The sequence below is a fragment of the Cervus canadensis genome, chromosome 20 (genome assembly GCF_019320065.1).
Source record: "Cervus canadensis isolate Bull #8, Minnesota chromosome 20, ASM1932006v1, whole genome shotgun sequence".
In the NCBI taxonomy this organism is placed as follows: Eukaryota; Metazoa; Chordata; class Mammalia; order Artiodactyla; family Cervidae; genus Cervus; species Cervus canadensis.
The window spans coordinates 6,464-22,184 of record NC_057405.1 but is presented as its reverse complement, the minus strand read 5'-3'; the positions used below and the strand labels follow the sequence as shown (position 1 = coordinate 22,184).

The 15,721-nt window shown below is 38.3% G+C and overlaps 1 long non-coding RNA gene across 1 annotated transcript; it reads right to left on the bottom strand.

Moving 5' to 3' along the window:
* Positions 1-3,991: 3,991 nt before the first annotated feature.
* LOC122422591 lies at positions 3,992-15,162 on the bottom strand. The gene is made up of 2 exons (XR_006263890.1): positions 14,951-15,162; positions 3,992-5,382 (listed from the first exon to the last, which is right to left on the bottom strand). It is a non-coding gene; the product is annotated as an uncharacterized LOC122422591 (long non-coding RNA).
* Between the last annotated feature and the right edge of the window lie 559 nt (positions 15,163-15,721).

The window sequence follows — 15,721 nt, the reverse complement described above, 5'->3', positions numbered from 1 at the left end:
AACAGACACAGCAGGGTGCCCACAGGACACATTTTTGCATTTAGTGGTACACACACAGACCGTAAAGGAGACTCAACGGCCAGCATACACTGAGCATGTGTCAACTACCAGACCATGTGCAAAGTACTTCTATCAGAATTTAATCCTCAAAGTACTACCTATGACATGACGCTACCTTTTAAAATTTAATTATTTAATTTTTGGCTGCGCTGGGTCTTCATTGCTGCGAGGGCTTTCCTCTAGTTGCAGCAAGTAGGAGCTGTTCTGCAGCTGCGGTGCTCAGGCTTCTCATTGTGCTGGTTTCTCTTGTTGCGGAACACAGGCTGCAGACTCTAGCATGTGGGCTCAGTAGCTGTGGTTCCCAGGCTGTAGGGCACAGGCTCCATAGTCATGGCACACAAGCTTCGCTGCTCCAAGGCATGTGGGGTCTTCCTGGATCAGAGATGGAATCTATGTCTTCTGCATTGACAGGTGGATTCTTTACCACTGAGCCACCAAGGAAGCCCTAACATTATGTTATTACGTTCATTTCTGAGATGGGGAAATAGGTACATAGCTTTCCAAGATCACAACACTAGTAACTCATGGGGCTATAGGAAGCTTTTTATCTTGTAAATTCATAATTTTTATAGTTGTAGGACTAATGATATTTCCTATTTTTTGCATGTCAGATTTAGTAAAACAGATTTCCTAGGAATTTAGATAGCTCATTTAAATATTTGAACTTATTGGCATAAATTTGGTCAAATTTCTCTCATAATTTTTAAATTCGGCTTCATTTCTGATACTGGTTTTATGTGCTTCTTTCTCTTTTAACTAGTCTTGCTAGAAATGTATCAATTTAATTAGTCTTTTCAAAGTAAACATTTTCTTGATTTGTTGTCCCTTCCTATTATAGATTTGTTTCTTATTTCATTAATTTCCCCTCTTATCTATATTTTTTCTTCCTTCTATTTTCCTTGGGAGTTGCTGGTGATTTTTCTTTTCTAGTTTCCTGATATGGATGTTTATTAGATTATTGATTTTTAGCCCCTGTTCTTGTCTAAAGTATGTATTTAAGACTATACAATTTCCTGAAGACACAGTTTTTTGAGGCAGAAGCCCAATGTGTCTCCCTTTGCCTGGCAAAGCAAAATAGCTATCTTTTTCTACTTAAATGTCCATACAACAGAATACTACTTTGTGATAAAAAATAAATAAATAAAGTACTGATACCTCAAGGTGTAACATGAATAAACTCCACATCATGCTAAGTGAAAGACATCTGTCACAGAAGAGCATGTGTTCCATGATTCTACTTACAAAAAATGTCCAGAATGGGCAAATCTATAAAGACGGAAGGTAGACCTAGTGGCTGCCTTCAGTCAGGGGTATGGGTGTGGAAGAGCAGCATGGCTGTTGACCTAATAGGCAAGGGGTTTCTTTCTAGGGCGATGAAAAAGCTCTAAATCAGACTGCGGTAATGGTTGCACGGCTCGGTCACTACACTAAAGACCATTAAGTTGCACCCATTAAATGGGTGAATTGTGTGGTGTGTGATTGTATCTTAATAAAGATGTTAAAGAGAAAAAAATGGCTATTCCATTAAATCAATGAAATATGATTTTAAGGTACATTCTATTACTTAATTATTAAACACTGAGTTTATTTTCAGGTTTTCCACACTGCTGAGTAATAGTGTAACTAAACATTCCATTTGAAAGAACCTTTTTTTTTTTAAGTAAAGCTGCTATAAATGTAAAAGACATGCTATGTTACTAAGGTCACCTTTATAACTTCAAGATTAACACTTTACAGATGTAAAGAACTAGTTATCTTCCACACAATTATCTCCCATAAAACAAGGTCAGTAGCCTGTTCTTATGCCTCATTTATGGTTAGTCTGGCAGAAAGAGACACAAAAATAAAGTGCCTTAAACAAAGAAGACATTTTCTCGGTCACATGAAAGTCTAGAGGTAGGCAACCCAGGGCTGGGGTGGCAGATATCTCCACAGTGTCCTCAGGACCCCAGGCTCCTTTTAGTCTAATGCTTTGCCAGTCTGAGTATGCTTTTATGGTTCAAACAGTAGTTATCACATCCCCATTCCAAGCAACAGGATGAAAGACGCAGGAAAAATGATTGGAAGGAATGGAAACAAAGGGAACATGCCAGGTATCTTAAAGCAAGGTTCCCACATGCCATTTCTACTATGCATCCATTGTTAACCTAGCTATACTTAATTTCAAGTGAAACTGAGAATATGGTCTTTATTCTAGGTAGCATGTGCCTGGACAGAAATTAGGAGTTCTGTCATCATGGAAGAAAGGGAAACAAAGAGACATTCAGAAGTAAATAGCAGATTCTGCCAATGACTCATAACTTATCTAATGACACAAAACCCTACCAAAAGCTAAAAAGAAAAATAATCTGATCATGAACAATGAAATAAGATGAACTAAGAACTATACATTAAATAAACGATGTGAGGAATGACTGTGCCTAATAGTGAAAAGCATCAGAGGAGACATGTTTGCAAAAGGGTCGAGGAATAACCAAAAGTTCTAATGTGGGGGAGTGTTTTTAATAAAATGGGAACCAGAGGCAATCTATTAGATACATGAAGGCAAAAAAAAAAAAACAACAGTTTGAATGAGCAATAAAAAAATCATTCTGCCTTCACTTCCCATTAAGACAATAGATTTTTTAATTTATTTATTTATTTTAATTGGAGGTTTATTACAATATTGTGGTGGTTTTTGCCATACATCAATGTGAATCAGCCATGGGTGTACATGTGTCCCCCCATCCTGAATCCCCCATCCCACCCCTCTGGGTTGTCCAGAGCACCGGCTTTGAGCGCCCTGCAGGCTTCATGCATTGAACTTGCGCTGGTCATCGATTTTACATATGGTAATATACATGTTTCAATGCTATTCTCTCAAATCATCCCACCCTCGCCTTCTCCCACATAGTCCAAAAGTCCGTTCTTTACATCTGTGTCTCTTTTGCTGTCTTGCATATAAGGTCGTTGTTACTGTCTTTCTAAATTCCATATATATGCGTTACTATACTGTATTGATGTTTCTCTTTCTGACTTACTTCACTCTATAGAATAGGCTCCAGTTTCAGCCACCTCATTAAAACTGACTCAAATGCATTCTTTTTTATAACTGAGTAATATATTCCTTTGTGTATATGTACCACAACTTCCTTATCCATTCATCTGCTGATGGACATCTAGGTTGCTTCCATGTCCTGGCTATTGTAAACAGTGCTGCAATGAACACTGGGGTACACATGTCTCTTTCGATTCTGGTTTCCTCAGTGTTTGTGCCCAGCAGTGGGACTGCTGGGTCGTATGGCAGTTCTATTTCCAGTTTTTTAAGGAATCTCCACACTGTTCTCGATAGTGGTCGTACTAGTTTGCAATCCCACCAACAGAAAACAACAGACTTTTAACAAAAGTTTATCTTCGCCTATTTTATTTGTTCACATGCTTCTAATTCCCAAAAGGCTTATATTATTAACTGATTTTATTGCTTCTGGTTCTATTTCAAGGATATATAGTTACATCTGACCTTTTCTATATATACTTAAAGATATGATCACTTTTGTCTAGGAATCACTTTTGTTGTAGTTTTTGATTTACCAAGTAAATATGTGCATACTACATATATCAGAAAATACCCAAACAATTCCAAGAAGTCCCAATGCACATGACTTGGTGTAAAGTTACTTAACCCTATTAATAATTAACTCCGTGTGCACAGATAGGCTCAGTGTTTATATAAGAAACATGATTGACTGAATGTGACTGAGTATTCAGGAGAGATAATATTTAATACATTTCAGGAAAAGGATAATTAATATATTTTAGGTGTTCAGAAGAATTTACCCACAGGAAAGAACTTAACTACACATATGAAGACATAAGGAAAAATTATCATATGGGAAAAATAGAACTTTCTCAGCTAATGCTGAGATTAGTCTAAAAATTTCATATTATTGAGTTTTTCATAAATGAAAAACTGGTGCCCATATATATACACAAATAACCCAAACACTAAAAAAAAAAAAAAAAAAGTTCACTTTCTTTAGATAATTCTACAACTGGTATGCACTTCCTAGAAGAAAGTACTGGGGTTTTCTTATTGAAAGTAAATTTTTAAAATGTAACCAACCCACCAGATTCCACATAGCATGATCATATAAATAAATATAAGTTGCCTGGGATTTTCATGGTTGTCCAGTGATTAAAATTCAGCACTTACACTCCAGGGGACGAGGGTTTGATACCTGGTGGGGGAACTAAGATCTTGCATGCTGTGTAGCATGGCCAAAAATTTTTTTAAAAAGGAAAGAAGTTGCCTTCTTGAAATCACTAAAGCACTAGAAACCATTAAATCTCAACACTATTTCAGCTTATTCAGAAGATAAGGCAAGCATGCTTGACTTGTTTCTGAGTCCCCTTTGCAGATTTGCTATTATATCTGATATAGACTATATCACATACCATGAGGGAGAGTGGGGAAGGACTGGCCTGAAAAATCAAGAGGACCGTGTTCCAGTCCCAGTTTAGCCTCCAGTTAGTCAGTCTAAGCAAGACACTTTGTCAAGGCCTTCATTTCCTCATTAAAAACAAACAAGTTAGACCCAATATTATCTAAGGTCCTTTCTAGCACTGTGATTCTATGGTATCTTGTGGGTTCATTTCAGAAGACGTAACATTTGTTTACATTAAATCACTTCTGATACACTGATTATCAGAAACTGTCCATATAATGAAGTGTGAATTATTTACTTCTTAACATATTTTTTCAAGCCAGAAACAGTAATTCAACTATCACATTCTGAGATTTTAATCAAAATAAGATGACCAGAATCATAAAACTTAGCATTTACAGCATTAAACCTAGAAATATATATATATAGCTAATAGAACATTAAAGTCAAAAGAATATCTGACAGAGAGAGAGAGATTGAGAATTCATGAAGTATGTTTCATCGACAATTACTCCATAACAACTGTGCACTCAGAATTGGTGGACATAACCTTACAAGCTGGGGGAAAAGGCCATCCCAAATGTCAAAACAGAGAGCCAAAATGATTCTGAATTTCCTAAAGTACATTTTGAGGAAGAAAGAATTCTTCCCCATTCCCCCAACCTCCTGTCCCAAAGAGGAGAATTTAAAAATATGCACATCTTTGGTAATATTTTACAGAAAATAAATGCCCAGATAGAAGGACAATATTTAACTTAATACTTATTCTTTAGTTTGTTTTTTATAGCAGACATGTTAATTTCATTTTGAACATGGTATGCCAAATAACCTGAACTTCCAGGAATGAAGTCATGTAGCTCCCCAAGAAATTTCTTCATGGCATCAATTGATATATAACCTACAGAATAGAATATATATATTGGAAATTCTATCATACTATCTCCTTTTCAAGGTCTTTGATTTATTAGAGCTAAGATTTCCAAAGAATGTTTTTAGAAAAGAAGTAAAAAGAAGAAATACCAATGAGAATATTCTCCATAAAACGTGGTAACTATCGGGGAACACCTTCCTCCCCTCTTCACCACTACCCTTAGCCTTATACTCTTTTTAAAACACCAGATACTTCATTAGCCACTTTGACTACAGAGAGTGTGATGTACAGGTTAGGGCTGGAACTTAAAAGTACCTAGACCAAAATAACTTGGACGTGTGTCTGGTTTAGAGTGTAACTGCTTAGAATTCTCTATCCAGCTAGCTACTAACAACACAAAAATCTAGCTCATCTTCCCTAGTAGGGCAAGTGACACCTTCCTGCATTGCTAACACTGAGATAACAGTATTTAATAAAAAATTAAGAAGAAAACTGATATCACAACTTAGTCAACAAAGGTTGTAGGTGTGAGTAATCCTGATGTCATTAATAATCTGAAATAGATATGAGAATCAAAAAGAAAACCTGAATGGAAAGAGCTTACAGACTCAATGATTTTGAGTAATATTACCTTGATAGCAGTTGCTTATCTGAGTGATAATGTTTTATGTGTAATATAAATGTTTGTGGTTTATACTAATATTGAAACCTAATTTAAAAGTAAATACCATATGAAAAAAAATTCTGCTAGAGCTCAGAGATGACTGAATTTAGACCACCACCATCAATAGTATATCTATACAGTTTGATTGTTTATAATAATAGATAATAAATTCAGTTAATAAATTAACTATGAGGCCAATAACATAAAATTCATTACAATCTTTAAAGATATTTTAAACATAACCATTTACTTTAGAAAATCTCTTAAAGCACTATTACTATCCTCCATATTGTTCATGGTCCTTGCCTAATGGCTAGATTTCTATGTAAAATAAACTAGTGCATTAAAATATTAACATTTAATTAACTGCACATACATACTATGTGACGTTTCTAAAGGTATGTGGGAGGATAGAAATTTTTAAAATAATTACTATATTAATAAAATTATTCCTGCAAGTTAAAGAGGGATAGGACATTTATGATGTAAAACTGGATTATTGTGGCAGTTTTGAAGTAGTTAGGACTTTAGGCTGAAATTGACAGACACTCAATTTAAACTAGCTTAAATGGAAACTAATGAGAACCTACCGCATAGCACAGAAAACTCTACTCAATGTTCTGTGGTGACCAAAATGGAAGGAAATCCAAAGAAGTGGGGCTATACATCTACACATAGCTGATTCACTTTGCTATACAGCAGAAACTGAAACAACACTGTAAAACGACTATACTCCAATAAAAATCAATTTCAAAAATTAAAAAAAATAAATAAATAAAATAGCTGAAGGTGAGTTTACTGGAAAGACACTGCCGTATCAACCGAACTATGAGGAAGGCATACATGGTGCTAAGCCTCAGAAATAACTAGCTCTCACAGCCATCTCAATGATCTCCAGTTTTTTCCTATACATATTAATTTAATTTTCTTCTCAACACAAGCTGACTTTCTTTACAGGGTAGAAAACATGGCCACCAGTAGCTCTCACGTTTTATATCTTAGAGCTATGGTCACTTGAATAAGAATGACATGACTTGCTGCACTCCATGTCTAGAAATCCAAAGAACTGTGATTGGTCCAGCTCAAGTCAGGTATTCATTCCCAAAGCAACTGCTGGAGGTAGGAACTAGCTCATGTTTTAGAAAATGTAACCCAAAATAATTGGGAAGAAGAAAAGAGAGTTCCTAGGAAAGGCATTCTTGTTGGACAATTCTATATGAGTCTGTGGTAGCCAGCTCCTCAGATGGGCCTGAATGATCCCTATCATCTGGTATTCATGAATTTGTGTAGACTCCTCCCACTTTGTAATTGGGTTGTTCTATATGACTTGACAGCACTTGGCAGAAGTAATGATACGTCCCTTCTGAGAATAGGATATAGAAAAGACACTGGCTTCTGTCTTCGACACACTCTTTCTCACACTTGCATTTCTCATTCTGAGGAAAGCAAGCTACCATGTTGTGAACAGCCCTTATGGAAGCCCACTTGGTGAGATCTAAGCCTTTTTCCAAAATCCAACAAGAACCCAAAGCCTGCCAACAACCATATGCATAAGCTTTGAAATAGATTTTCCTGTCCCTGAAATGACTGCAAACTGGCTGACAAACTGACTGCAACCTTACTAGAGATTATTAGACATAAGTATCCAACTAAGCTTCCCCTCATAGTTCAGTCAGTAAAGAATCTGCCTGCAATGCAAGAGACCTGGGTTCTATTCCTGGGTCGGGAAGATACCCTAGAGAAGGAAACAGCAACCCACTCCAGTATGCTTGCCCGGGAAATCCCATGGACAGAGGAGCCTGGCAGGCTACAGTCCATGGGGTTGCAAGAGTTGGACACAACTTAGCAACTAACTACCACCATCCAACTAAGATGCTCCTGGATTCCTGGTCCTCAGAAACTATGAAATAATAAGTGTTCACTGTCTTAAGCTGCTAAGTTTTGAAGCAATTTGTTACACAGCAATATATAAATGGAGAAGGGAATGGCAAACCACTTCAGTATTCCTGCCTTGAGAACCCCATGAACAGTATGAAAAGGCAAAAAGATAGGACACTGAAAGATGGACTCCCCAGGTCGGTAGGTGCCCAATATGCTACTGGAGATGAGTGGAGAAATAACTCCAGGAAGAATGAAGAGATGGAGCCAAAGCAAAAACAACACCCAGTTGTGGATGTGACTGGTGATGGAAGCAAAGTCCAATGCTGTAAAGAGCAATATTGCATAGGAACCTGGGACGTTAGGTCCATGAATCAAGGCAAATTGAAAGTGATCAAACACGAGATGGCAACAGTGAATGTCGAATTTTAGGAATCAGCGAAATAAAATGGACTGGAATGGATGAAATTTAACTCAGATGGCCATTATATTTACTACTTGGGCAAGAATCCCTTAGAAGAAATGGAGTAGCCATCATAGTAAACAAGAGTGCGAAATGCAGTACTTGGATGCAATCTCAAAAAGGACAGAATTCCAAGGCAAACCTTGGAATATCACAGTAATCCAAGTCTATGCCCAGAGCAGTAATGCTGAAGAAGCTGAAGTTGAATGGTTCTATGAAGACCTACAAGACCTTGTAGAACAAACACCCAGAAAAGATGTTCTTTTCATCACAGGGTACTGGAATGCAAAAGTAGGAAATCAAGAAATACCTGGAATAACAGGCAAATTTGGTCTTGAAGTACAGCATGAAGCAGGGAAAAGGCTAACAGAGTTTCACCAAGAGAATGCACTGGTCATTGCAAACACCCTCTTCAAACAACACAAGAGAAGACGCTACACATGGACATCACCAGATGGTCAACACTGATATCAGATTGATTATATTCTTTGTAGCCAAAGATGGAGAAGCTCTATGCAGCCAGCAAAAACAAGACCAGGAGCTGACTGTGGTTCAGATCATGAACTCTTTATTGCCAAATTCAGACTTAAATTGAAGAAAGTAGGGAAAACCAATAGACCATTCGGGTATGAACTAAATCAAATCCCTAACAATTATACAGTGGAAGTGAGAAATAGATTGAAGGGACTAGATCTGATAGACAGAGTTCCTGATTAACTATGGATGGAGGTTCGTGACATTGTACAGGAGACAGGCAGCAAGACCATCACCAAGAAAAAGAAATGCAAAAAAGCAAAATGACTTTCTGAGGAGGCCTTACAAATAGCTGTGAAAAGAAGAGAAGTGAAAGGCAAAGGAGAAAAGGAAAGATATACCCAGCTGAATGCAGAGTTCCAAAGAATAGCAAGGAGAGATAAGAAAGCCTTCCTCAGTGATCAGTGCAAAGAAATAGAGGAAAACAGTAGAATGGGAAAGACTAGAAATCTCTTCAAGAAAATTAAGAGTACCAAGGGAACATTTCATGAAAAGAAGGGCTCAATAAAGGACAGAAATGGTATGGACCTAAGAGAAGCAGAAGATATTAAGAAGAGGTGGCAAGAATACACAGAAGAACTGAACAAAAAAGATCTTCATGACACAGATAATCACGATGGTGTGATCAGTCACCTAGAGCCAGACATCCTGGGATGTGAAGTCAAGTGGGCCATAGGAAGCATCGCTATGAACAAAGCTAGTGGAGGTGATGGAATTCCAGTTGAATTATTTCAAATCCTAAAAGATGATGCTGTGAAAGTGCTGCACTCAATATGCCAGCAAATTTGGAAAATTCAGCAGTGGCCACAGGCCTGGAAAAGGTCAGTGTTCATTCCAATCCCAAAGAAAGGCAATGCCAAAGAATGCTCAAACTACCACACAATTGCACTCATCTCAGATGCTAGTGAAGTAATGCTCAAAATTCTCCAAGCCAGGCTTCAACAGTACGTGACCCGTAAACGTCCAGATGTTCAAGCTGGTTTTAGAAAAAGCAGAGGAACCAGAGATCAAATTGCCAACATCCACTGAATCATCGAAAAAGCAAGAGAGTTCCAGAAAAACATCTATTTCTGCTTTATTGACTATGCCAAAGCCTTTGACTATGCGGACTATAACAAACTGTGGAAAATTCTGAAAGAGATGGGCATACCAGACCACCTGACCTGCCTCTTGAGAAATCTATATGCAGGTCAGGAAGCAACACTTAGAACTGGACATGGAACTGGTTCCAAATAGGAAAAGGAGTACGTCAAGGCTGTATATTGTCACCGTGCTTATTTAACTTATATGCAGAGTACATCATGAGAAACGCTGGGCTAGATGAAGCACAAGCTGGAATCAAGATTGCTGGAAGAAATATCAATCACCTCAGATATGCAGATGACACCACCCTTATGGCAGAAAGCAAAGAAGAACTAAAGATCCTCTTGGTGAAAGTGAAGGAAGAGAGTGAAAAAAGTTGGCTTAAAGCTCAACATTCAGAAAATAAAGATCATGGCATTCAGTGCCATCACTTCATGGTCAACAGATGGAGAAACTGGAAATAGTGGCAGATTTTATTTTGGGGGGGCTCCAAAATCACTTCAGACAGTGACTGCAGCCATGAAATAAAAAGATGCTTACTCCTTGGAATAAAATTATGACCAACCTAGACAGCATATTCAAAATCAGACACATTACTTTGTCAACAAAGGTCTGTCTAGTCAAGGCTATGGTTTTTCCAGTAGTCATGTAAGGATGTGAGAGTTGGACTATAAAGAAAGCTGAGCACTAAAGAATTGATGCTTTTGAACTGTGGTGTTGGAGAAGACCCTTGAGAGTCCCTTGGACTGCAAGGAGATCCAACCAGTCCATCCTAAAGGAGATCAGGCCTGGGTGTTCATTGGAAGGACTGATGCTGAAGCTGAAACTCCAATATTCTGGCCACCTGATGAGAAGAGCTGACTCATTTGAAAAGACCCTGATGCTGGGAAAGGTTGAAGGCGAGAGGAGAAGGGAACGACAGAGGATGAGATGGCTGGATGGCATCACCGACTCAATGGACATGAGTTTGAGTAAACTCTGGGAGTTGGTGATAGACAGGCCTGGCATGCTGCAGTCCATGGGGTCACAAAGAGTTGAACACAACTGAGCGACTGAACTGAATTGAACTAAATAGATAACTAATAAAGTATCTCTTATAAGTTCCCAAACTTTTAATTATCAGAACTTTTTGGTTTGGGGACTTCCCTGGTGGTTCAGGAGTTAAGACTTCACACTTTAATGCAAGGGGGTCTGGGCTTGAAATTTTTTGCCTGCGAGATATTTATCACTATTAGTTATGCTTTTCCTTTTTATTAACTGTATGTGCTCAGTTGCTTCAGTCACGTCTGATTCTCCGGCCCTGTGGGACCACAGCCCTCCAGGCTCCTCTGTCCACAGGCTTTCCCACCATGAACTGGAGCGGGTTGCCAGGCCCCCCCCCCCAGGGGACCTTCCCCACCCAGACACTGAACCAGCGTCTCCTGCATCTCCTGCACTGCAGGCAGCTTCTCTGCCACTGAGCCACTGGGAAGCCACATATGGAGCTGTTAATCAGAATTTTTTATTATGGTGATAACCAGTGACAGCAGATGGAGAGAACTTAATTCCAGTCAAAAGCAAAAAATAAAAAACAGACCCAAAAAACTTTGATATTTTATGGGACACTTGTAACACCTGGATATACTTCTGGTTGTCACAACATGGGGGTCATGTGGTGGGGAGGGGCAGGTTTCTGGCTGGGATGCTACTGGCATCTAATGGGCACCGGCCAGGGTTGCTCTCTACAACAGAGAATTATCTGGCCTAAAGTGCCAACAAAGGTCCGTCAAAGTCAAAGCTATGGTTTTTCCAGTAGTCATGTATGGTTGTGAGAGTTGGGCCATAAAGAAAGCTGAGTGCCAAAGAATTGATGCTTTTGAACTGTGGTGTTGGAGAAGACTCTTGAGAGTCCCTTGGACAGCAAGAAGATCCAACCAGTACATCCTAAAGGAAATCAGTCATGAATATTCACTGGAAGGACTGATGCTGAAGCTGAAACTCCAATACTTTGGCCACCTGATGCAAAGAACTGACTGATTTGAAAAGACCCTGATGCTGGGAAAGATTGAAGGCAGGAGGAGAAGAGGACGACAGAGGATGAGATGGTTGGATGGCATCACCGACTCAATGGACACGAGTTTGAGTAGGCTCCAGGAGTTGGTGATGGACAGGGAAGCCTGGCGTGCTACAGTCCATGGGGTTGCAAAGAGTCAGACACGACTAAGTGACTGAACTGAACTGAAAATGCCATATATGACAGTTCCAGGACTGAGAAACCCTGTTCTAGGGTATAGCTTCAACTTGTATTTTCTAAAACCAAACATTAGATTTAAGAGATTTAACATTCACTGAGTTGAACTCGACCCATTTTGAGGACGAGACAGTAAAGTTATAGTCACAAATACTGATACCGCTGCCTAAATTAGAACACTGCTGCCCTACATTTTCAATTAGATTACCACTGCCCTATATTTTCAATTAACACAAGCTGATTTTCTCAACAAGAAGTTATTTCTTCCTGTACAGGCAAATGGGCATGATAACAAAGGAAAGGCTGTCACTTTATGTCAAAATTAAAGACAATTAAATTATTTTTAAAATAAAGCTTTCTTCCAAGAAAGTACTATTTTTAAATTTAATGCAGTATTAGAAAGAAAAAAATAATTATTCAACTTCACAAATTAAAAAATTAGAAGATTTTACTTTAGTTCTACCAGTAAAATCAATACCAGATTACCACAGGTTAAAATTATACTTTAAAGATAACTAATGATTATTTTTACAGTTTTTAATAATTTTATTTGGCTGCACTGGATCTTAGTGGTGGCACGTGGGATCTAGTTCTCTGCCTGTGTGCTAAATTGCGTCTGACTCTTTGTGACCCTATGGACTGTAACCCTCCAGGCTCCTCTGTCCACGGGATTCTCTAGGCAAGAGTGCTAGAGTGGGTTGCCATTTCCTCCTCCAGGAGATCTTCCTGACTGAGGGATCAAATCCATGTCTCTTACATCTCCTGCACTGGCAGGTGGGTTCTTTACCACTAGTGCCACCTGGTAAGCCAGGGATCAAACCCAGGCCCCTTGTATTGGAAGCACTGAGTCTTAACCACTGGTCCACCAGGGACATCCCTATAGTTCTTTTTTAGTTTGTTTTATATAACACTGCCATGTCTTTTTAAACAGTAAGATGGCAATGAGATATAGAACAACATTGTTGCTTATCCAAATCTAAGCATTTGTCTTTATTGTATGGCTGATTTTAATATTTATTATTGGTCTTTATGTTATCAAACAGTCAGTAAATCCAAATGAGCAAAAGACATTTAGTATGTGGTGATGGAGCTGCCTGAAGCAAAATCAATACCAATACTATACCATAACCATCCATGGTTTAAGGTACCTACATCTTATCTGAATATTTAGATCTAGGGAAAAATCTAGGCAGCAATCAGCTACTCCCAATCATAGTACAAGTACAGTTGACCCTCCAAATAATGTGGGGGTTAAGGATGCCAACTCTTTCAGCAGTCAAAAATCCACTTACAATGTATAGCTGGCCCTGGAGATTCAATGTTCACCTTTATCTGTGGTTCTACATCTGCAAACTCAACCAACTGCAGATTATGTATGTAGAACTGTAGCATTTATTATTTAAAAAACCCTCATATAAGTGGACCCTGGAAGTTCAAACACTTGCTATGCAAAGGGAAACTGTACTTCTTCTTAGTTCACTGTCCTTTGCAGTCAACAACTGCTCCTAAGAGTTCCAGAACTGACTTTTTCTACTATCATAGTTGGAATAGAAGTTTTCTTTGGTATCTCCAACACTTAGCCCCAAACTACACATTCAATGTTCTTAATTGCTTTTCTGAAGGCCATTTATATTACTCAAATGAATAGAAGGAAAAAACTAATAAAACAAATGGATAGATAAACTTAGTTAGAGGAATAGTAATATGATAGAAGACATTTAGGAATTTGTAAACTAGTTACAAGAGGTAATTATGACACTGCTAAAAAAGATAAAATGATAAATATACAAATGATTTTATAATGACACATCCAAAAGTCTACACATTTTAATCGTAGTGTTTTAAAAACAAATTTTTTAAATCCTCTATTTTTAAAATTAACAATGACCCTACTAAATACTACCCACATCAAATTATTCAAATAATATTCCCTACTTCGCCTTACTTAGCACTATTCAAATTTCAACAGCCACTTTTCAACTAGTTCCTTCGTTTGCACTCTCTCAATGTCAGCCTCAATTAATTGTCTTCTTTTTATGCTGGGCACTAGAAAACCTAAATATGGAGTCTGTCAACATCTGGGTGACCCATGAAAGGGCTTCTGGGCACATGTGAGCCTCTTTAAATTATATGTAAAGTTTATGTGTTATGTTTGTATGCATGTATGCTTAGAGGAAGGGACCTATATATTTCATCAGATTCTCAAAGGAAACTATATAATTAGGGTTGTTCAAGCAATTAATCTGGCTTCCCTGGTGGCTCCGATGGTAAGAATCTGCCTACTATGCAGGAGACCTGATCCATGTGTCGGGAAGATCTCCTGGAGAAAGGAATGGCTGCCCACTCCAGTATTCTTGACTGGAGAATGCCATGGACAAAGGAAACTAGGGGCCTACAGTCCAGAGGGCCGCAAAGAGTTGAGCATGACTGAGCAACTAACACTAACATTTTATACAATTAATCTTCCAAATCGGGACACTTAAGAGCAAAAGTTGATGCCAGGACAACAGGCACAAATTGGAACCGTCTTATGTAAACAGGAATGTGTTTCCACCTTGTCAATAGACCAGCATTTTAAAACAGGAAATACAGGGCCTATTTTGGGTCAGTTCTGCAGATTAATTTATTTAAAGTATGAATGAGGTCTCCTATTAGTGTGTATGACAGGGGAGTTATACTTTGTACAAGGTATTCCCTTGTTTCTTCCCTACTTGAGTTGACTCTAAATATTATTTTAAATTACCTGTTACCATGTTGTTCACTGGATAGTGCTGAAGAGGAAAGTACATCTGCTTTTCTACAACTGGAGTCCTTATAAAATGCTTTTCTGTGCTATAAAATGAAACATATAGAAAGTCATATTTATATTTGTTTTTTGGACTTGTTATACAAATTAGCCCATTATACAGAGTGAAGTAAGCCAGAAAGATAAAGACCAATACAATATACTAACGCATATATACGGAATTTAAAAAGATGGTAACGATAGCCCTATATGCAAAACAGAAAAAGAGACACAGATGTACAGAACAGACTTTTGGACTCTGTGGGAGAAGGCGAGGGTGGGATGTTCTGAGAGAATAGCATTGAAACAAGCATACTATCAAGTGTGAAACAGATCACCAGCCCAGGTTGGATGCATGAGACAAGTGCTCAGGGCTGGTGCACTGGGAAGACCCAGAGGGATGGGATGGGGAGAGAGGCGGGAGGGGGGATCGGGATGAGGAACACATGTAAATCCATGGCTGATTCATGTCAATGTATGGCAAAAAACACTACAATATTGTAAAGTAATTAGCCTCCAACTAATAAAAATAAATTAAAAAAAGGAAATTATTCCAGGCAATATGTATAGCAATGTATTGCTCTGTGATAAGATTTCAGTCTTATTGGGTGAAAACATCAACCATGAACTTCTTCTGTGCTTCCAAACAGATGGGGAAACAGTGACAGACTTTATTTTGGGGGGCTCCAAAATCACTGCAGATGGTGACTGCAGCCATAAAATTAAAAA